Here is a 21,959-nt window from a genome sequence, read left to right as displayed (position 1 = left end):
CCCTCTGATCTCAGCACACAGAGAGGAATACCTGGGTGGATGTGCTTTCTTAGATACCCAGGACCGAAGCACCCAACCATACAGAGGTACATGGTCTAAAGAGAGATGACCAGATAAAGAGAAGGAAGGTAAGGCCAGAGGTGGGATCCAGCAGGTTCTCACAGGTTCCCGAGAGTAGGTTACTAATTATTTGTGTGTGCCGAGAGGGGGTTACTAATTGGTGATTTTGCCAAGTGATTTTTGCCTTCGTCACGCATCCCCCCTCCTCAGCAGTAGCTGCGCAGGAACCTTGACGAAGATCCAGCGGGAGAGTGCACCATACAAGGTGGCAAGCAGCCTGCGCTGCGCCTGCGTGCATTCATTTCCCGCCCAAGGACTGGCACAGCGGCTGCGTCCTTGCCACAGCCCCGCCCAGGAATGTCCGGCCACACCCCCGTCGTGCCCCGCCCAGCTCCATTGGCACTACACCACAGTTTGAATCCCACCACCATGGGAACCTGTTACTAAAATTTTTGGAGCCTACCACTGGGTAAGGTTGATATAAACAGAGCCTGAACAACAAACATAAAGCCAATAAGATGTTTCTCCCTCTCTCTTTAATGCTTTAGGATACATTTTAGAGCTACGAAAAAAGAACTGCATCTACATTTAGTTAATTTTTCCTGAACTCAGATGCTGTAGCCTTTCGCTGTACATCTGCACACTTTCGCTATTTGTAGTCAATGATTGCTTATGTATATATAAAGATTAAATGCTTTTTTTCTAAAATTAGAGTTTTCTAAAACTGATCTTTGCCAAAACAGACGAACTCTAAAACTGGCACCCGCTTTGTACTTGTCAGAGGAGAAGCAGGTAGTAATGTACCAGATGGGGGAGTTTGAAGGTTTCCCTATTTCCAGGTTGGACATGGAATAGGAGAAAGGGTTTCAGAGCTAGAGTGTAGGCCAGGGTGGGGGAGGGGTCAAACTTTGGCCCTGTGGATGTTCATGGACTATGATTCCCATTGGCCCCTGCCAGCACGGGCAATTTGACACCCCTGCTGTAGGCATCAGAGCACAGCATTTCTGCAGTCTGCTGATGGCACTGAAGGGCAAATACTACCTGGGAAAGGGAATAGGGCAGTGGTGGCGAACCTTTGGCACTCCAGATGTTATGGACTACAATTCTCATCAGCCCCTGCCAGCATGGCCAATTGACCATGCTGGCAAGGGTTGATGGGAATTGTAGTCCATAACATCTGGAGTGCCAAAGGTTCGCCACCACGGGAATAGGGGGTCAGCTGCTGGAGAACTGAATCTTCGTGGAGCCCCAACAGCTGGGTAACCCGAATGAATACATAGGATTGTCTAGTTGGCAACAGCTAGGTCACTAATGATCTCTGAGGTAGATTCATTCCTCTGGAATGGACTACCAGAGCTGGTCCCGCAGGTGACTTAGAATCACAGAATTATAGAAGCATAGATTTGGAAGAAGCCATGGAGACCATCTAGTCCAGGGGTAGGGAACCTGCGGCTCTCCAGATGTTCAGGAACTACAATTCCCATCAGCCCCTACCAGCATGGCCAATTGGCCATGCTGACAGAGGCTGATGGGAATTGTAGTTCCTGAACATCTGGAGAGCCGCAGGTTCCCTACCCCTGATCTAGTCCAACCCCTGTTCAAAGCAGAATCAGCATGGAGCACCCCTGACAAGCATTTGTTCAGCCGCTGCTTGACGATTGCCAGGGAGGGGGCGCTCCCCACCCCCCTGGGCAACTGATTCCACTACTGTCACTGTAAATCCCCCCACCCCACCAGCACCACTAATAATATTTTCACTTCACTGCATTCAGGAAAGGATGTAAGAGTGTTTTGTTCCCAATGGCATTGGTGTCAGATAAACTGGTTTTGATAAACTGGCTGTTTTCAAATAACGTGAGCACTGATTCTAAGTTGCTGCTGGATATGAACGGCACTTGTGTCCTTGTAATGTCTGCTGTTTAATTAACTACTTTCAGTGTGCACAGATAAGGCAAGGTATAATTATTTTAAATAATTAAATCTCTCATCCCCCATGATTCAAACCAAGGGCCCGCAGGGCTGTTTTCCCATGACGATAACCTCAGCCCACTCAGCGAGACCTCACGAGACCAGGAGGACCCCGGGCACAGACTGACCCTCAAGCCCAGCCTCAAAGAATGTGTTGCAGTGTGATCAGGTGCTAGGGTGGAATCAGGATCAGGGGTGTCAGACAGCTGCTAAGGGCCCAGCCACTGAATGCCGACCTGCAAAGCCCCAGCAGAAGAACAAGATTTGGTTCAATATCACCAGAAAGACCGATGAGACTATCAGGGAATAAGCTGTCAAGAGTCAAAGCCCCCATTGTCGGATACTATGTAGAATGGCGGTCCCTGAGCCCTCATATCCTCAGCAGAAGAATGGAGGGGTGTTGCATGGAACCCCTGACTCCCTCCCCTCCCTTGCTTGCCACCCTCCCCTCCCCTTCCCCTCTGTCCACTAGGGTGGGTGGGCCAGGTCTAAATGCTGAGCCCACTCCCTACCCTCCCTTGCATGCCACCCCTCCCTCCACTAGGGTGGGTGGGCCAGGTCCGGATACCAGGGACCCTCCCTCCCCTCCCTTGCATGCCACCCCTCCTTCCCTCCCCTCCCCTCCCTCCCCTTTCCCTCCCTCCCCTAGGGTGGGTGGGCCATGTCCAGATACCTGGGACCCTCCCTCCCCTCCCTTGCATGCCACCCCTCCTTCCCTCCCCTCCCCTCCCCCTACATGCCACCCCTCCCCTCTCTCCCCTTTCCCTCCCTCCACTAGGGTGGGTGGGCCAGGTCCAGATACCTGGGACCCTCCCTCCCCTCCCTTGCATGTCACCCCTCCTTCCCTCCCCTTCCCTCCCTCCCCCTACATGCCACCCCTCCCCCTCCCTCCCCCTCCCCTCCCTCCCCTAGGGTGGGTGGGCCATGTCCAGGTGCCGGAGGACATGATGCATCGGTACAAGGTAAAATGCCATCAGTTGGATCAGAGCACAGAACAAGCGCTCACAGCTAGGAAGTACAGAGAATTGGTGTATGTAAGGAGATAAGAATCCTGTGTCCCTCTTCATTGTTCTGAATGTGTGAATGAACTCAAGTTCAGCAACCACACACAGTGGGGGGTCCTCCTTGTCCGCCTTTTTGGGCAATGACAGGATTCGGTTCTTAAAGGGAATCCTCACGGAGAATTGCCTGCAGCCCACAAGATGGTGGGTGCGTCTGTGAAACTGACCAGAGCTCTGTGCAGCAGGTGTGGGGGAGAGATCTGTTTTGACCGGCAATGCCTGTGTCTTCCTGTGCTGTGGGAACACAAAATGCCCAAACAGATCACTTTATAATGTCCTGAAGATGTTATCTGTGTGCTGTGCAGAATCTACCAGTCCTCACCTTGATGGACCAATGTTCTGATTCAGTATAAGGTAGCTTCCTGGGTACCTTTAAGGTGGCCCCTGGGCTGAGTGGTAAACAAACCAGACGTCTATGTGTTCACATGCCGAGCAGCTGACGTGCAGCCTCTGGACTAGTTCGGGCGCCAGGAGTTGTGTTTGGGACTGTGAAGTTGCCTCAGTGCTCACTGTGACCTGCAAGCTCTTCTCTCTGGCTCTTTGTGGATACCAAACCAGTTTCCGTGTGGGTTGCCTGCCGCAGCCATCCGTCCTGCTGTCTCAAGGGGCCCAAATTCCGTCTGAATGTCTCTCCTCCCTAAAACAAACTAATGAGGTGGCATGCGTATAGAAGGAAATGTCACCTCCAGCGCTTAGTTATAAATCATTCTGCCCTGTTTGTGACGCTGCAGCGGAGGACAACTTTCCCACCCCAGGTGGTTCCTGCCCACTCGTTTCCAACAGGATTCACGCCGGAGTTTACAGACACCCAGGCAGATTGGAAGGGAACTTTTCTGGAATCAACCAAGTCCACACTTTAGTGCTTGGAGCTTGTCTCGATGACAGATGAGGAATTGATAGCCAGTTTGGAAGCTGGCGGGAGTTCAGAGCCGGGGCCGGTCTGCATCCTGGACTCCTGGCAGCTGCAGAATCCAGGCTCTTGCAGCAACCCCCTCCCGGCCTTCCCCCCCCCTTTAATTTGGAGCCAGCGGCTTCTCGAGGGGCGCCGCTCAGAAGACAGGCAGCTGATCTCTAATTACAAGACGAGAGCAGGGAGCCACAAAATGATCCGGCCTTCTTTACAGTCTCTCGTGGAAGCTGGCCGCTGCTGTCAGCTCACTCCTGCCTGGCATCTGTTGGGCCTTCGCTCCCTGCTCATTTCTTCAAGGGTCCTCCTCCTCCTCCTCCTCCTCCTCCTCCTCCTCCTCAGGCAGCTCATGTGCTCCCTTGCTCACAGGCAGACCCAGAATGCCACCTCTGGTGCTCTGGCCAGGTTCTTCAGAGCGAGAGAGAACAGGAGCACTCCAATTAGCTCCCTTTGGAAGGAAACCCTGGCAGCTGTTTATCCAAACTGTTGCTGACAAACCTCTCTGCGTTTTGGTCTGCCGGGTTCCCTCTGCAGTGCCGCTGCCCGGACCACCTGCTCCAGCATCCACAGAGCCCCCCCCCCCCACTCCAGCATCTCTCTTTCTCCGACTCCACTTTGTCCCAATCCTTTCTCTTGCTTCCCCTTCCTGTCACTGTGGCTTCACTTTGGGCCGAATGTTGGCTGAAACTGTGGCACGCCTGTCCTGGTGGAGAAGAGCCCGTTTTCTCAGCGAGAAGAACTATAGAAAGCCCTTGCAAGCCCTCTGGCTGTTGGGCTGCCAGTTTCCGGGTGGCGCTTGGACAGAGGCGTAGGGTGGGGGAAATGGTGCCACTCGCCACAGGCTGGCCCACGAGCAAGAGTCCGAGACCCAGGAGCAAGAGCACTTTTCACCAAAGCTCCCCCAGGCAAGGCAGGAAGTTAACCAAAGAGGAAAATGGCTCCACCTGGAAAAAAGCTGTTGCCACATGAGACTCCCCATCATCTCCCCAGGGTGGCTTTGCCATGGCCGGCTGCTGGGCTTCTCCCCCTCCCCCCCTCCCCCCCCCCGGCCACGTTACCACCTTTCAGGTTTTTCATAAAGATTATTAAACTGACTACTAGACCCCACTCTCACTACCCTCACACACTCCCCCCCTCCAGTTCCTTGTCTCAGGAGGGGCTGCCGTACTTCTTTGGCTCCCAGCTATGGGTGGGCCTCCCTTCCCTCTTTTCCTCTTCCTACCCAGACTCATTTGGGCAGGGATTTGGGAGGGGAGGCCCCAAACCATGTGAGGCAACCAGGCAGAGCTGGAGCAGGGTGGCCACCGAGCTGCTCTCCAGCAAAGCAGCGCTTGCTTGAGGCGCACAGACAGTTGCTGCGATCCTTCCCTGCATTCCCAGCCTGGCTTCTCCTCCCCCTGCCTCGCCTGGGCCCCTTCATTCCATCCCATTTCCCCCACCCCCACCCCCCTCCTGCACATTCATCTCTGCTCAGTGATAGATCATCCCTAGTTGACGCTTCAGGGAGAACCTCGTAAACCAGGCTGTCTGAGAGAAGCGTTAGCAAATGCAAAGTACCCTCCGTAGACTGTTGATAACCAAATTGGAAAAGTGAGACTCTCCCCCAGGGAGCCAGGACGGCAGCATGAAAGGCATCGCCAGATCCCTCCTGTGGCCACCTGCAGCTCACAACAGAAGATGCTGCAATGCATGATAAGTCAGCCCCTTTCTATCCTGCAGAAGGATGCTACTCCCAGAGAGGCTGCGGGATGTGAACCGACAGGCAACGGATACCCCACCCACTCCAATTTTCTGCTTCTGCTAATGAGCAGCAAAAAACCCCCAAAATAAAACAAAACGAAACCTGATGGCAGAATTGCATCAAGACCCAGTCCCGGTGACAGCCAGAGCCAACAGCCAGCTGCGTCTGCTCACCAGCATTAGGCACAGGGGCCCCTTCCAGCCCCTGTGTCCAGGGGAGGGGCACACACTTGCAGTTCTGCCAATACTGTCCATGCCGTAGCTTGCAGAACCTGCCCCCCTCCATAGTCTATGTTAGGCCAATAGAGCAGTTCTGGAGGAAAGGGGGCCGTGGCTCAGGTGAAAACCCTCTGCTTTGCAAGCAAAAGGTCCAGAGGTCGATTCCCAGCATCTCTGATTAAAGGCTGAGGCAGAAAAAAATGTGAGGGACCTTTGCCTCAGATCCTGGAAAGCCATAGTCAATCTAGGCAGGCAATATATATTTATTGTTTTAATAGATCTCATATTTTAATTGGTTGTATTTTACCGACTTTATACTGGTCTGTGATGTTACTAAAGATTGACTGACTGACACTTGACTTGAATAGACAATTCAGGACTGACTTTGATGGGCCAAAGAGTCTGATTCAAGGCAGCTCTGTTTGTGTATGTAAGTCTGGAGTACTGGTTAAGAGCCAGGGGTAGTGTAGTGGTTAAGAGCACGTGGACTCTAATCTCGAGAAATGGGTTTGATTCCCCACTCCTCCACATGAGCAATGGACTTTTATCTGGTGAACTGGATTTGTTTCTCCTTTCACCTGTTGGGTCACCTTGGGCTAGTCACAGTTCTCTCTCAACCCCACCTACCTCATACAGCATCTGTTGTTGGGAAAGAAAGGAAAGGAGTTTGTAAGCTACTTTGAGACTCCTTACGGCTGAGAAAGGTAGGATATAAATCCAAACTCCTCCTCCTCCTCCTCCTCCTCTACTTCTTCTTCTTCTTCTTCTTCTTCTTCTTCTTCTTCTTCTTCTTCTTCTTCTTCTTCTTCTTCTTCTTCTTCTTCTTCTTCTTCTTCTTCTTCTTCTTCTTCTTCTCATTCAAGTCCCTTTAAAAAATAGAAATGCCCAAAGCCCAGCCATAAAAAATTTGAAGCTCCCTGGTTGTTGGATTAGAAATTTCAGAATAGGTGTTCTCAAAGAGTTAGCATGTTCAGAAAGCACAAGGTAGCCCAAGAAGAATGCTGCCACATTTTTATCATGTCATTCAGGTCCTAAACAGGGACAGTGGATTTTTCTCACACTTTAAGAGCAGACAGCAGAATTGTTTTTGCACCCTCCACTTCCCTGGGTACCTGTTCTGGATTAGTGAATGCTCCTTGAAGCATTCTAGCTGCAGCAAACTGCTCTGCTGGCATCCAACAGAAGTGAATGATAGGAAGGCCTCCTGCATTCTGCAAGGCAAATTAGCTTTCAAAGTGCCCCTGGGTTGTCTACAGATCATGGTCTTGAAAGGGCCTTGGTTTCCTTCATCTTTCCCCCTTTCTAGATCTGGAACTGAGGAAGGCCATCCTGGGCCATCTTTGGATCTCTTGCTTTGCTTTTCTTCTCTCCTGCCCAGTGAATTCCTCCTCGTTGTAAAGTCTCCCCCTCATCTCTGGGCACTTTCACACATGCTGAATAATGCATTTTCCATCCACTTTGCAGCTGGATTTTGCTTTGTGGAAGGCAAAATCCCCTTGCAAATGATTGTGTGTGATCATTCCCCTGGAGGCCCCCTGACTGTGACTGACTTTCCAGTTTGACACACAGAGTTATTCCTGCTATAAACAATAAAAGGGGACCTGTTTTCCAAGATTGCCTTTTGGATGCACAATGTTATAGGTCCCATGGACCACCAACATAACCAATCAGTGGGTTCTAGATCAGATCAAATCCGAGCTTTCCCTAGAAGCTAAACGGAGTAAATGGAGACTGTCATATTTTAGTTACCTTATGAGAAGACAAGAATTACTGGGAAAGACAATAATGCTAGGAAAGATTGAAGGCAGCGGGAAAAGAAGAAAACCCAACATGAGATGGACAGACTCAAAAAAGGAAGCCACGGTGGCCCTCCGTTGGCAAGACCTGAGCGATGCTTATAACAAAATGACGTTGGGGAGGACTTTGATTCATAGGGTCACAATAAGTTGGAAGTGACGGCACTAAACACACCCCACATTATCCAAGTATGTTGGCTCAGGGGAATTTGCTCCCAAAAAAGGCAACTGTCTTTGTAATAAGTTAAAGCTCAGTCTTATGAGGGACACACCAAAGCACAAATAAAGGTTAATGGCTTATTGCCAAGCAAACACAGAATTCCCCTTGCTTGTCTTAATGCTCTCTAAGTTTTATTTCTACAGTTCCTCTTTACCAGCCAACAGGGATCCTCTGGAAACTCCCATCCCCTTGGTTCCTAAAAGGAGGTGTCTCGAAATTACAACAATCCCGACATCTCTCCTTTTCTAACCTTAAAGCAACAGTGGCATAGGAGGTTAAGAGCTCAGGTATCTAATCTGGAGGAACCGGGTTTGATTCCCCGCTCTGCCGCCTGAGCTATGGAGGCTTATCTGGGGAATTCAGATTAGCCTGAACACTCCCACACATGCCAGCTGGGGGTGACCTTGGGCAAGTCACAGCTTCTCGGAGCTCTCTCAGCCCCACTTACCTCACAGGGTGTTTGTTGTGAGGGGGGAAGGGCAAGGAGATTGTCAGCCCCTTTGAGTCTCCTGCAGGAGAGAAAGGGGGGATATAAATCCAAAATCTTCTTCTTCTTCATCATCATCATCATCATCATCATCAAATATTCCTCATAAAACCACAGTTACCAATTTATAGTAAAAATCCTGCACTGGAGAGGTTATTAGCAGGTCACTCCAGTCCTGTAGCTTCCTGTGGTTTCCAAGTGGAGCTGTGAGATTGCTCCCCACTGCGCAGCGTGAGTGTGCTGGGATGTAGCTGCCCTTGGCCTTATATTCAGAAGGGAACCTGGGGCTCCTGGGGCAAGAGCAGCTTCCGTTCCTTCTGGGGCTGAGTCAGTGGCCAGAGGCGAAGGAGTGGGACTTTTCGCCCGTTGCCCTGCTTTCTGCCACTGCTGATGCAACTCCAGTCTTACAATGCCAGATCAATCCACAGGGGCAGAGAAGGAGTTGTTGAGATTGCCATCAGACTGGCCTGGAAGTCCAGTTGCCAACTCTAGACAGGAGATTCCTGGAGATTTGGGGGTGGAGGGTGGGATTTGAAGAGGGGAGAGATCTCAGCAGGTACAACCCCATCAAGGTCACCCTCCAAAGCAGCCATTTTCTGCAGGGGAATAGACCCCCGTTGTCTGGAGATGAACTGTCATTCCACGTGGAGATCTCCACTTGGAGGCTGGCAACCCCCCCAGGGTCATCTGCCTTGCATCATGAGTGACGGTGGCTCATAAAAAATGGGCCTGGCCTTGAACTGGTTAAGCTCTAATAAAGTTGGAATGTGGCAGGTCACTAAATGAAGAGGTGAGAATGATTGGCAGGCTCCTTGAGACATCATAGCAGGAAGGGGATTCTTAGCCAGCTGGCTGCAGGGTTGGGGCAGAGAGCTCCCTTAGCTCTGAGCACTTTTCTGAGCAGAGGCATGACTGCCTCAGTTTGGAGCGAGGTGAGGTAGTAGTCCAGAAATGCTGCAGCCAATTGGGTTGCCTCCTCCTATGATGAATGTTAAAAGTAAATGTCTAAAGATATATTGATCAGCTATGAATAAGCATCATGTAACATCAGTTTTACCTGTGTCTTGATTTTGCAGTGTAGGGACACCAAAGGGGTCTTGAATGCAACAGTTTGGGAAACTGAAATATAATAAATTGTGTGCCTTTGATCCTTATTGCCTCTGGCTCCTGCTACTTGAACCTATTTGACCCCCCTCCCAGATTCTGGTGCCTCATTTCCTTCCGTCAGGCAAGTTCTGAACTGGCTCTTAAGATGGGCCTCTCTGCCTCTGCGGGTCTCCCTTCTGGACTTCTGGCCAAGTAGCAGCACTTTCTCAAACCCTTCTTTGCAAGCTCCTTACAAGCTCCCAGGCAGAAGTTGCAAATCCTGGGCTGAGAGAGGCTGACTCCAGCAGGGGGCTAACAAGCTCCATTAAAGCTGCTTAGCATCCGAACGGAGGCGGCGGCGGCGGCAAGGAAGCCGGAAGAGAGCTCTGGGGCCAGTGGGCTGAGTGAGACATACATTTTTAATAAACTGCATTTGACTTCAGTGACGAGAGAGTGATTAAGCGGGTTGGCAACCGGTGGCCCACGGAGAGGGGAGCGTGCCAGCCAGGTAGACAGCGGGCGGCAGATAAGGAGAAAAATGCACAGCGCTGGAGGCAGAGGAAGGGAAGGTGCCAAGCAAGATAGGAGGCTTCGACTTTCAGGCGCATGCAGGCTCCAGAAGAAAGGAGGAGCGGGGAAACAAAATGATTGATGTTTGCCTGCTTAGTTTTTTGGAGCCAACGAGTGAACCCAAATATTTCCTGGAAAACATACTCTATCTCCCCTATGTTCATTCTCCATCCCCTCACCCTCCACCCCTGCAAGACACAATCTGCACACCTCTCTCACCATAAGCTGTTCTGCAGTACCCCCCCTTTTTTGTCTTTTTGGCTTAGGGCTTCTTTCTCCTCCCTAGCAAAGTGTCATGGAGCTACAGCTGCTGATTGGGGCTATATATTGACCAGGCTGGATTGTGCAGTGGTCAAAAGCAGCAGAGAGCAGACTCCAGTCTGGAGAATCAGGTTGGATTCCCCCCCCCCCCCCGTTCCACCCCTAAAGCCTTCTGGGTGATTTGAGGCCAGTGACAGAATTGTCTCCGCCCACATGGAGGCAGGCAATGGCAAACCACCTTTGAACATCTCTTGCCTTGAAAACCCTACTGAGTGGCCATTAGATCAGCTGTGACCTGATGGCACCTCTTTCTCTCTCTCTCTCTCTCTCTCTCTCACACACACACACACACACACACACACACACACACACACACACACACACACACACACACACACACACGTGCACACGCACACACACAGCCATGGCTGAAGATGTGCAAAGCTGGTTTAGAATGAGGTCACAGCTTCCTGCACTGGCCAGGCCCAGCATCCTGGCCAATTCAGGCAAAATGAAGTCCGCTCAAGAGAAAATCGGCTTCTTGCTGTGAATTGGAGGCTTCTTCCAGTTCTCATTAATGATTTGCCTGCAGACACCTCATTGCCCACTAGGCTGATCTTGAGCGTTCAGTCTCTTCGACGCTGGAACATTTCCTGTTACGCTGACTACAAGAAGACACCTTTTGACCTGAGCCAGAGCCCCCCCCACCCAGCCCCCCCACCTCCCCTCCTGGGGAGCACTCTGTAGGTGAGGATGTGCACACACATCTCTATGTTCATTTCCAGATTCGGAACTCATGACACAAATCAAAGTGTTATTTTCCTCTATTTTACTACATTTATACCAATGATTCAGAGCAGCTAACGACATTCTTCTCCCCATTTGCATTCATTTGTTCTGCATAATTTATTCTCCTTATAGTGCTTCGGTCTTCAGTGACTTTGTGACTTTGGCTCTAGGAAGGAACAGGGGACTGGCTGCATTTAAGAGCAGGGCGGGAACACGGAGAGGAGAAATAGCAGAGAACAGCCCCCCCTGCAGGCCAGGAGGGTTTCTCTCCTGCACAACCACCTGTTTGTGCCACCCCTTTTCCTCCTGTTCCTCACTCGCTGCTCCCTGAATTCCCACAGGAGAACTGGGTTTGGTTCGCCACTCCTCCACATTATCAATGGACTCTCATCTGGAGACCCAGGTTCGATTCCCAACTCTTCCAGATGAAGTCTGTTGCGTGACCTCGGGATAGTCACAGTTCTCTCTGAATTCTCTCAGTCCCACCTACCTCATGAGCTGTCTCTTGGGTGGAGGGGAAGGGAAGGTGATTGTAAGCCGCTTTGAGACTCCTTTCAGTAGAGAAAAGCAGGGTAGCAAAATCAAGTCTTCTTCTTCAATCCGACTTCTGTTCCTAGGCTTCCCAAAGAGTTATTATGAGTATGATAGGACTGTTATATGGTCTTATCCAACTTGCAGGGTCTCTGTTAACCATCCTACCTGTTGGAAGAATATTTATTATTGCTGGAACATTTACAATGTTCCAAACCTTTGTTGTGAGTGATATGGCCATACAACTCAGAAAACCCACAACACCCTAGTAACTAGCTTGTTTGCATGTGTGAATGAAGAGTGAAGGTGGGAGGCAACGTTCCATGCTGTCCGTCAGGGGACAGGCAGGTCCAGGGTACCAGTACCTCAGGTGAGCTTCCGTTGGCCACTCCACAAACCACAATCACCTTTCCTTCCACAGCGGATGCCCTTCACCCAGATTTGTGCGTTCACAGCAAGGCCTGGGTGAAAACCGCAACTGAGAGCGCGGGAGGAGGGAGGGAAGCCATTTCCCAAATGAGCATCGCCCAGAACAGAAGCAGAGCTTGAGATGCAATCAAAGATGGCAACTCCTGAGCAATTGGGGTTTTTTCCCCTCCCCAAGGAGTTTTCCAGCCATCAAGTTAGATCAAGTCTTTAAAAAATGTTCCAGCGATTGCTTCTAAGCAAACAGATTTCAGACTTTTGCTGGCAATTATTTCGAAAATGAATGCACAGGTTTTTGGAGTGTTCTTCAGCAGAAGAGCCCTTCTGCTCTCACTAGTGTCTCTCATTCCCAGGGATGGAAGAAGCCATAGTTCTGCTCACTCCATGGAAGTGAATGGGCTCAGTGGGTTCTTGATTCATTAACCAGTTCTGTCCTGCTCTGTCATCACCAAGAAGAAGAAGAAGAAGAAGAAGAAGAAGAAGAAGAAGAAGAAGAAGAAGAAGAAGAAGAAGAAGAAGAAGAAGAGGAGGAGGAGGAGGAGGAGGAGGAGGAGGAGGAGGAGGAGGAGGAGGAGGAGGAGGAGTTTGGATTTATTTATTTATCTATTTATTTATATTTCAAATTTGTATTCCACCCTATCCCTGCAGGTCTCAGGGCGGGTCACAACAATTAATAAATGCAATCCATAAAAACATTTATACCCCCACCCTCTCCTGTAGGGAGACTCAAGGGGGCATACAAATTCCTTTCCCTTCCTCTCCCCACAACAGACACATTGTGAGTGAGGTTGGAACTGACAGTGTTCTGTGAGAATCGTGTCTAGCCCAAGGTCACTCAGCAGGCTTCATGTGGAGGAGCTGAGAAACAAATCCAGTTCACCGAATCAGAGTCCATCACTCATGTGGAAGGGTGGGGAATCAAACCTGGTTCTCCAGGTCCACCTGCTCTGAACCACTACACCACGCTGACTCTCTTGGCACAGCTCACAGATTATTAACAAACAATAATCACAAATTAAAATTCCCCTCTGCTGACACTCTGCTATTCTAGCAGGTCTCAGTTTCTACAGTCCCCATCGGACATTGCTGGATCATCCTGCTTATATGGTAGTGCAGCGTATTTAGAGTGTTGGACCAAGATCTGGGAGATCCAAGTTCGAATCCCCACTCTGCAAACATCCTGGGTGACCTTGGGCCAGTCATATACTCTCAATCCATTCTACCTCAAAGGGTTGTTATGAGGATAAAATCAAGGGCAGGAGAATGATGGGAGCCACTTTGTGATCCCCACTGGGGAGAAAGACAGGGTATAAATGAAGCAACCAAAACTGAAATCCATATGCCTTAGGCTTAGACGAAATGATTCTGAAATCAAAAGCCCGCCACCCAGCCTACCATCCTGGGTATGATGGATACCCAGAAGAGAATATATGTAGCAAAATTTTCATCCTAGTATCCAGGGTGCATCATTTTATTATCACTGAAATTATGATACACTGCAAATTACACGTTGGTGTTCTGCAGACTGCTGCCATAATCCCTGCTAAAACAGAGCCAAGGTAACAGGCTCTTAACAGGCCCACAGTTAAATGATGCCCTCTCCAATTAATCAATTGGGAGGTCATTTAAACCACTTAAACCAACCCTGAGGTTTCACTGGTTGTTTCTTGATACAAGTGAAACAACCAGAGACATATCTAGAGAAATAGTAGCCCAGTGCAATATCTGAGTTTTCTGCCCACCCCCCACCCCATCCCATATGGGCTGCCGCCCTCCCCCACCATGACCAAAAAACTTTTTTTTTGCACCAGGTTTTTTTTTACACCAGGAGGGATGCGGGCAGTGGTGGGATTAAAATAATTTAACAACCGGTTCCGGTGGTGGGAATTCAAATAATTTAACAATTGATTGTTTACCAGCACCATTTTAAGAACCGTTCTGCACCGGGCTTTTAAAAGCGAACCTGCTGAATCCCACCACTGGATGTGGGGAGAGTTTTCCACCCCCACGTGACTAAATGGCCACACCCTGGGAACATTTGACTCATAAGAACAAGCCAGCTGGATCAGACCAGAGTCCATCTAGTCCAGCTCTCTGCTACTCGCAGTGGCCCACCAGGAATTGCCTTTGGGAGTTCACGCGTGTAGAGATGTGAAAGCAAATGGTCTTCTCATGCGGCTGTTGCTCCCGAGCACCTGGACTGTTAAGGCATTTGCAATCTCAGATCAAAGAGGATCAAGATTGGTAGCCATAAATCGACTTCTCCTCCATAAATCTGTCCAAGCCCCTTTTAAAGCCATCCAGGTTAGTGGCCATCACCACCTCCTGTGGCAGCATATTCCAAACACCAATCACACGTTGCGCGTGAATGGACTCCATATGTCCCCCTGAGTGGTACGCCCCTGGAAACAACTATTGATTTGGTTCCATTCCTAAGTAAAAACCAGTAAGTCACTTTCCAGCAGCATTACTTCGTTGTTCAAAACTCTCACCGTCTATGGCAGTGGTGGTGAACCTTTGGCACTCCAGATGTTATGGACTACAATTCCCATCAGCCCCTGCCAGCATGGCAATTGGCCATGCTGGCAGGGGCTGATGGGGATTGTAGTCCATAACATCTGGAGTGCCAAAGGTTCGCCACCACGGATTTGGGGGGGGGGGGGGGTGGAGGGGGGGGGGCGTGGGGGAGGGGGGGGGGTGGTATGGGGGGGGGGGGGGGGGGGGGGGGGGGGGGGGGGGGGGGGGGTGGGGTTTCCTTTTATTAGTTCTAATTCTTCCCCCCAGCATTTTCAATGAATGCCCCCTGGTTCTAGTATTGTGAGAAAGAGAGAAAAATTTCTCTCTGTCAACATTTTCTACCCCATGCATAATTTTATAGACTTCAATCATATCCCCCCTCAGACGTCTCCTCTCCAAACTAAAGAGTCCCAAACGCTGCAGCCTTTCCTCATAAGGAAGGTGCTCCAGTCCCTCAATCATCCTCGTTGCCCTTCTCTGCACTTTTTCTATCTCTTCAATATCCTTTTTGAGATGTGGTGACCAGAACTGAACACAGTACTCCAAGTGTGGTCGCACCACGGCTTTATATAAGGGCATGACAATCTTTGCAGTTTTATTATCAATTCCTTTCCTGATTATCCCCAGCATAGAGTTTGCCTGGGGTGGGGGGGGGGGATTGGGGCTGGGGGGGGGGGGGGGGGGGGGGGGGGGGGGGGGGGGGGGGGGGGGGGAGGGGGGGGGGGGGGGTGGGGGGGGGGGGGGGTGGGGGGGGTTGGGGGGGCTGGGGGGGGGGGGGGTGGGGGGGGGGGGGGGTGGGGGGGGGGGGGGGTGGGGGGGGGGTGGGGGGGGGGGGGGGGGGGGGGGGGGGGGGGGGGGGTGGGGGGGGGGGGGGGGGCGTGGGTGGGGGGTTGGTGGGGGGGGGGGTGGGGGGGGGAGGGGGGGGGGGGGGGGGAGGGGGGGGGGGGGGGGGGGGGGGGGGGGGGGGGGGGGGGGGGGGGGGGGGGGGGGGGGGGGGGGGGGTGGGGGGGGGGGGGGGGGGGGGGGGGGGGGGGTGGGGGGGGGGGCCACCACTGCGCTAGAGACACTAGATATGGCAGGAAGTTCCATCCAGTGTGGACTCAGCAAGGTACTGACATCAAGGGAGATAATGGGAGAGGGGGAATCAGAGTGTTAATTAATATTGAATTAGACTATCCGTCTTCAATATGGTATGAAATATGTATAAGCCAAAAAGCAAGCCTAATATATGCAGCTCTTTTAAATAAGGTCCTTCCCCACCTGAATAATGCACTTCCAATGTCCATTGCAACTGGATTCATCTGTGTGAAAGAACGGGGTGGAGGAAAGTGTTGCAAAATCGCAGCAGACGTGTGGCAACCCTATCTGGGTTTCAAGGAAAGAGAAGAACAGAGATGACTTTCCATTGCCTGCTTCTGGGTAGCCACCTGGGACTTCCTTGGCGGTCTCCCATCCAGGTACAAACTGGGACCTGCCCTCCTTAGCTTTCAAGATTTGATGAGACTGAGCTGTCCCTGGGCAACCAGGTCAGTGAGGAAGTTTATAAAATTATGCGTGTGCCGGAAAAAGCAGATAGACGAAGGTCTTTCTCCCTCACCCATAATACTAGAACTCAGGGGCATCCAATGGAATCGTTAGAAGGAACTAGTACTTCATTGCTCAATGAGTAATTAAACTATGTCATGCACTACCAGTTAGTGGCAGTAATGAGCACAGACTGCTCGGGGAAGGAGCGAGCTAGACAGATTCATGGAGAAGAGGTCCATCAGTGGCTACTGACCTGTGACTGAAGGGAGATGCCATGTTTAGAGGCTGCAAACCTCTGCATCTTGGTGCCAGGAGGCAACATCAGGGAAGGCCCTGGCCCCTTACTTCCTGTCTGTTTGGCCCTCCAGAGTATGGCGCCCCTGTTCGATTCCATCAAGATTATCCTCCTATGGAGGAGTCCGGCTGCTCCCTAGGGGAAGGTTTTAAAGGAAAGGATTCTCCGGGTGCCTTTATTATGAAATTACCGCTGTTTTAATGAAATTCAGTATGTTTTAATGTCGGAGTTTTATGGGCTGCTGTTGTTTTATTTGTATGGTTTGCCCCTAACTTATTTGTATTAATTGTTGTACACCGCCCGGAGCCCCTCGGGGATAGGGCAGTATAAAAATCGAAATAATAAAATAAATAAATAAAGGGTTGGCCACTATAAAAGACAGGATGTTGGACTCAATGAACAGCTGCCTGACCTTGCAAGCTCTACTTACGTTCCTATGTTTTTAGGGTGGATGCAGGCGGTGCCTTGTGTGATAGAGAAGCCCTGCTATGAAAGAAGGGAAGAAAGGGTTAGCTGGTGCCATTTGGAATCTTTGTTGCAAGTATGAATATGTCAACAGGCAATATGGCCCCCACAGAGAAAAAAAACCCTGTGGAAGCATCTCTGCAGAGCTGCTGTCAATTACCTGGTATAAAGAGAGCTGCAGTTGTTACTATGACACCAATAAATGGTCATGAGATAGACTGCAGATTCTGGCTCCTTGGCATTCCAGAGCGGGGCTTGGGGTGGGGCACTGCCCCCCATGCTTTGACTCCTGCCCTTGCTCTATGGGGAGGCGTCAGCATGAACACCAAGCCATCACTTCAAGGAGACTAGCCAGAAGAGATGTCTTTTTGTCTGTGACATTCTAGGAATTTTCCAGATCTTTATGGTAAATCTGAGGAAATATTACAGCATCGCAGATGTGGCCATGTCACTTCCAGTCGCTCAAGTGGAAGAGTTGTCATGACATTCATGTCACTCCATCTCCCCAGGAATTGCCAGTGGAAATCCCAGCTGGGGACGGTGGGCAGGGGGGAGGGGGTTGCAGGTTTTGGGAGCAGTGACAATAGTGGAGAAGACAGCCACATTGTCCTGCCTCCCTCCCCCCCTCCCCCCCATCACATCCACTTCCGGGAGCCTTGGCCGCTGCTACCATAGAGCTGCATCCTACTGCTAGGCTGCCCAGGAATGGTTTCTGGCAGCATCCTTCTGGGCATGACTCCTGATCCCAGATGCCGGAGCATGCCCAGCAGAGCTCTGGACTCCCATTCCGGGCCCCAACTTGTGCCAAGTTGTGCATTTCCTCCGCCACCAAACAAGCAAACAAAACAAAAAAATTTTTTAAAAAAGAAAGCCTGATACTTTGCATTATGCAGCTGAAATGGATAAGGTCATTGCTTTGTCCTCTGCTTACTGATTTTATCAGGGGGAAGATTGTATCAAATAAATAATGCATCAAAAGATTTTTCTTTCCTCACCCCCCCTCCCCCGCCCGGCTACATTATCCCAATCGGGTGCGTGAATCCAGTCACTATGATAAACAGTAATAAATGGTCGTGCTTGTCTGAGGAAATTTTGCTGGCAAATTTCCGAACCAGATTAAAAAGTAAATTAGATTTCTTCTGGAGAGTTACTGAGGGGGCAGAGATGTTGTCTGTCAGTGTTCTTGTGTGAGAATCCTGCTTCACCAAGGCTGGCGGCAGGGAGGGGGGGCGGGGCGAGATGCAGTTGAAGGAGGAAGAAAAGAGAGGGTGGAGACATCCTGTCTGCCATTATTGCTAGTAAAGTGGATACCCTCAAGTGAGCCCTCAAGAACAAGTCTCTGTTTCCCTCTAAAGGAAGCAGAAGGGGAGCCCCAGAGATCTTCTTTGTAGTGTTAGTTGTTGTCTTGCAGGGAATGCGCCTTCATGTTTTCCACCTGCAAGTCTTTTCTTGCGGCTGGAAGCGATGAAATGACCTGGAGGCTCCTGTCTGCTGGCTACTGAGCAGGGCAGGATTGCTAAGTGCCCCCCAGCCCCAGCCCATCACCACTCAATGGATTGTAGAGCTCTCACGTAACTGGGTGGCTAATCAGGAATGATCTGAAGTGTGCTTAAAACCCAGTGTGCATTATAAACATCCTTTATATCTGTCTTTGCCCACTCAGGTGAGTTAGCTTCCCAAGAAGAGAAGTTGTGAAATGGAACCCATAGGAATCAAACAGGGTCTCTGTAACACTTCATAGTAGTGAAGTGACATAAAATGCATTTCCATTCCTTCTTTCCCAGAAAAATGGTAGGCTACCCCAACTCCATTTAAGAAAAAAATAGACGTTGGCAGCTGTGAGGTGTGACTCCAGGCAGTCATGAGGGAGGGGGTGACTTAAGAGAGGGGGCTCCAGGGGAAATTTGGGCTTGCCTAGGCACATAATGACATACAACCTCTAACTCAGTGATGCCATCTGTGAACAAATACTGCACATGACAAAAGAGAAACTTGTCCAGTATTAACTGATGTGCAATCCTTGTATGTTATGTTGGGGATGCAGAAAGGCATGTGTGGTATAGTGGTTAAGAGCAGGTGCACTCTAATCTGGAGAACTGGGTTTGATTCCCTGCTCTGCCATTTGAGCTGTGAAAGCTTATCTGATTAACTAGATTAGTTTGTGCACTCCAACACATGCCAGCTGGGTGACCTTGGGCCAGTCACAGTTCTTCGGAGCTCTCCCAGCCCCACCTACCTCACAGGATGTTTGTTGTGGGGGGGGGGGAAGGAAAGGAGTTTGTAAGCCCCCTTGAGTCTCCTTGTAGGAGAGAAAGGGGGGATCTAAATCCAACTCTTCTTCTTTTTTTTCTTGGAGTGGCTTTGCAAGCAGGTCCCAAAAAGGAAGATATGCTCAGAGGCAGTCTGAGAATTGCTGCCTTAAAAATACCTGCATAAGTGAAGGTAGTTCGTACAACAGTTAGTTTTTAATACCCCCTGGTGGGGGGGGGGGCAGTTTACACGTATCACAGTGGCTCTTGTGATATCTTCCAGTCATGAGATGTTTGTCCCTGATATGGGCCATCTCTTCATGCCATTCCTGGGAGTTGTCAATTCTGGGCCGCAGCTGTGATTGGTGGACTCTAACCTGGAGAACTGGGTTTGATTTCCTACTCCTCCACATGAGCAGCAGACTCTTATCTGGTGAACTGGATTTGCTTCCCCGTTCCCACATATGAAGTCTGTTGGGTGACCTTGGGCTAGTCACAGTCCTCTCAGAACTCTCCCGGCCCCACCTATCAAACAAGGTGTCCGTGGTGGGGAAAGGAAGGGAAAAGGAGTTTGCCATCTGCCTTGAGTCTCTTTACAGGACGGAGAGGCAGGGCATGAATCCAAACTCCTCCTCTTCTTTTTCAAGCTGACTTTGGCCAACACACTTCACAGACAAGCTGTCCGACATGACAGTTGTTGTGTATTCGCATATCACAGACAATCACTTCTGGTGCATTTTAAATTATTGCAGCTTCGCTACTGTTCAGCCCCAGAGATAAGCACAGTTGTCACAAAAAGAAATGAAGCTGTTTCAGCTTTGCGGCCAAGGTTGAGAGCTCCTCTTTCACGCAAAGGAGGAGGAGAAGGAGAAGGAGAAGGAGACAAAATTGCCCTCAGATAATGTGCAAATTTTCTGAAGAGGACGAGAGCTCCACCCACCCACCCACCTCCTTCCCTTCCCTTCCCTTCCCAGTGGACTCTGCACTCGCTCCCTCTCCCCTTCATCCCCAATGCCCTTTCCTGTTCAGGCATTCGGGCAGCCAAGTTCCAGGGGCCGAACAGCTGCCTGGCTGATCCAGAGAGCAGCGCTGAGCCCCTGGTGGCCTGACTCTCATAATTGGGGTCAATCACAGAAAGCGTCCCAAGCTGGCTGCTGTTGACCAGGAGGCCACCGTGGACACAGCAGTGGCTGGAGATGGGGCTCTGGGGATCCCAGCCAAAGCTGCTGGCCTGCCCTTTCCTGACCTTGCCTCTCCGCCGAGCTTGGCTGTGTCTTGCTACCTGTTTTCTGTTCACGTCCCTCCCTCCTCATCACTCACACAGTCTGTGTAGCAACAGCGGAGCCAGTGTGTGTGATGTGTTTGTGTCTCGCACATTCGGGACCAGCCTTGGGGCGGCCTGCTGAGAGAAGCCAGGCCCCACTGCAAGGATGCCCGGTCTGGAGCTATTTCCAGGATGCCCGGGCACAGTTCCGTTGCAAGCAGCTTTGTCTAACTCTTGGGGTGCTTTCAGATTTCCAATTATTTATTTTATTTATTTATTATTTATTATTTATATTTGTATACCGCCCTCCCCAAAGGCTCTGGGCGGTGCCCATCAACACTAAAACAATTTAAAACATCAAATACATAATTTACAATAAAATAATATATAAAATACTAACTACAGATGGCTGTACTATACTATAAAATACTAAACAACCCCTCCTTCCCCCTTTATGTACCCACGGGAGGCCAGATGTTCTTATGGCGGAGTTGACATCATCCCGGCTAGCCAAACGCCTGGTGGAACAGGTCCGTTTTACAGGATTTCTCCACTGGATTACTCCACTGGATTACTCCACTGGAAAAAACTGTTTGAGTCCTTTTAGGGCTTCCAACATCTTGGTGGGGCCTGGAGATTTCCTGGAGTTACAACTGATCTCCAGACAACAGATCATTGGCCCAGGAGAAAATGGTTGCTTTGGAGAGTGGATCGTTTGGCATTATACCTTGCTGAGGTCTTTCCCCTCCTCAAACTTTGCCAGAGTGCTGTAGTGGCTAAGAGCAGGAAGACTCTAATCTAAAGAACTGGGTTTGATTCTTCACAACTGAGTGGCAGACTCTTATCTGGTGGACTGGATTTGTTTCCCCACACCTACATTCCAGTTGGGTGACTCTGAGCTAGTCACAGGTCTCTCCGTACTCTCTCAGCCCCACCTACCTCAAAGGTGCCTGTTGTGTGGCCAGGAAGGGAAAGGAGTTTGTCAGCTGTCTTGAGTCTCCTTAAAGGGGAGGGAATAAATCCAGACTCCTCTTCTTCTTCCCTAGGCTCCACCTCCAAATCTATAGACATTTCCCAGTCTAGAGTTGGCATCCACACACTTAACGGAAATGCAGATGGAGGCGTCTCCTCCATCTGGCTCTCCTCTCGGGCGCCTCGGAGGCCCTGGAGTAGAAGAAGAAGAAGAGTTTGGATTTATACCTCTCTTTTCTCTCCTGCAAGGGGACTCAAGGTGGCTTACAAGCTCCTTTCCCTTCCTCTCCCCACAACAGACACCTCGTGAGGCAGGTGGGGCTGAGAGAGTTCAGAGAGAACTGTGACTAGCCCAAGGTCACCCAGCAGGAATGTAGGAGTGCGGAAACACATCTGGTTCACCAGATAAGCCTCTGCCACTCAGATGGAGGAGTGGGAAATCAAACCCAGTTCTGCAGATTAGAATCCACCTGCTCTTAACCACTACACCATGCTGAGAAAGAGCGGAGAGTGGAGCATCTGCAGCCAGTGGGTCGCGTGGATGGTTCC

The sequence above is a fragment of the Sphaerodactylus townsendi genome, linkage group LG12, assembly GCF_021028975.2.
Source record: "Sphaerodactylus townsendi isolate TG3544 linkage group LG12, MPM_Stown_v2.3, whole genome shotgun sequence".
NCBI classification, from domain to species: domain Eukaryota; kingdom Metazoa; phylum Chordata; class Lepidosauria; order Squamata; family Sphaerodactylidae; genus Sphaerodactylus; species Sphaerodactylus townsendi.
This window is presented reverse-complemented; position numbering follows the sequence as displayed.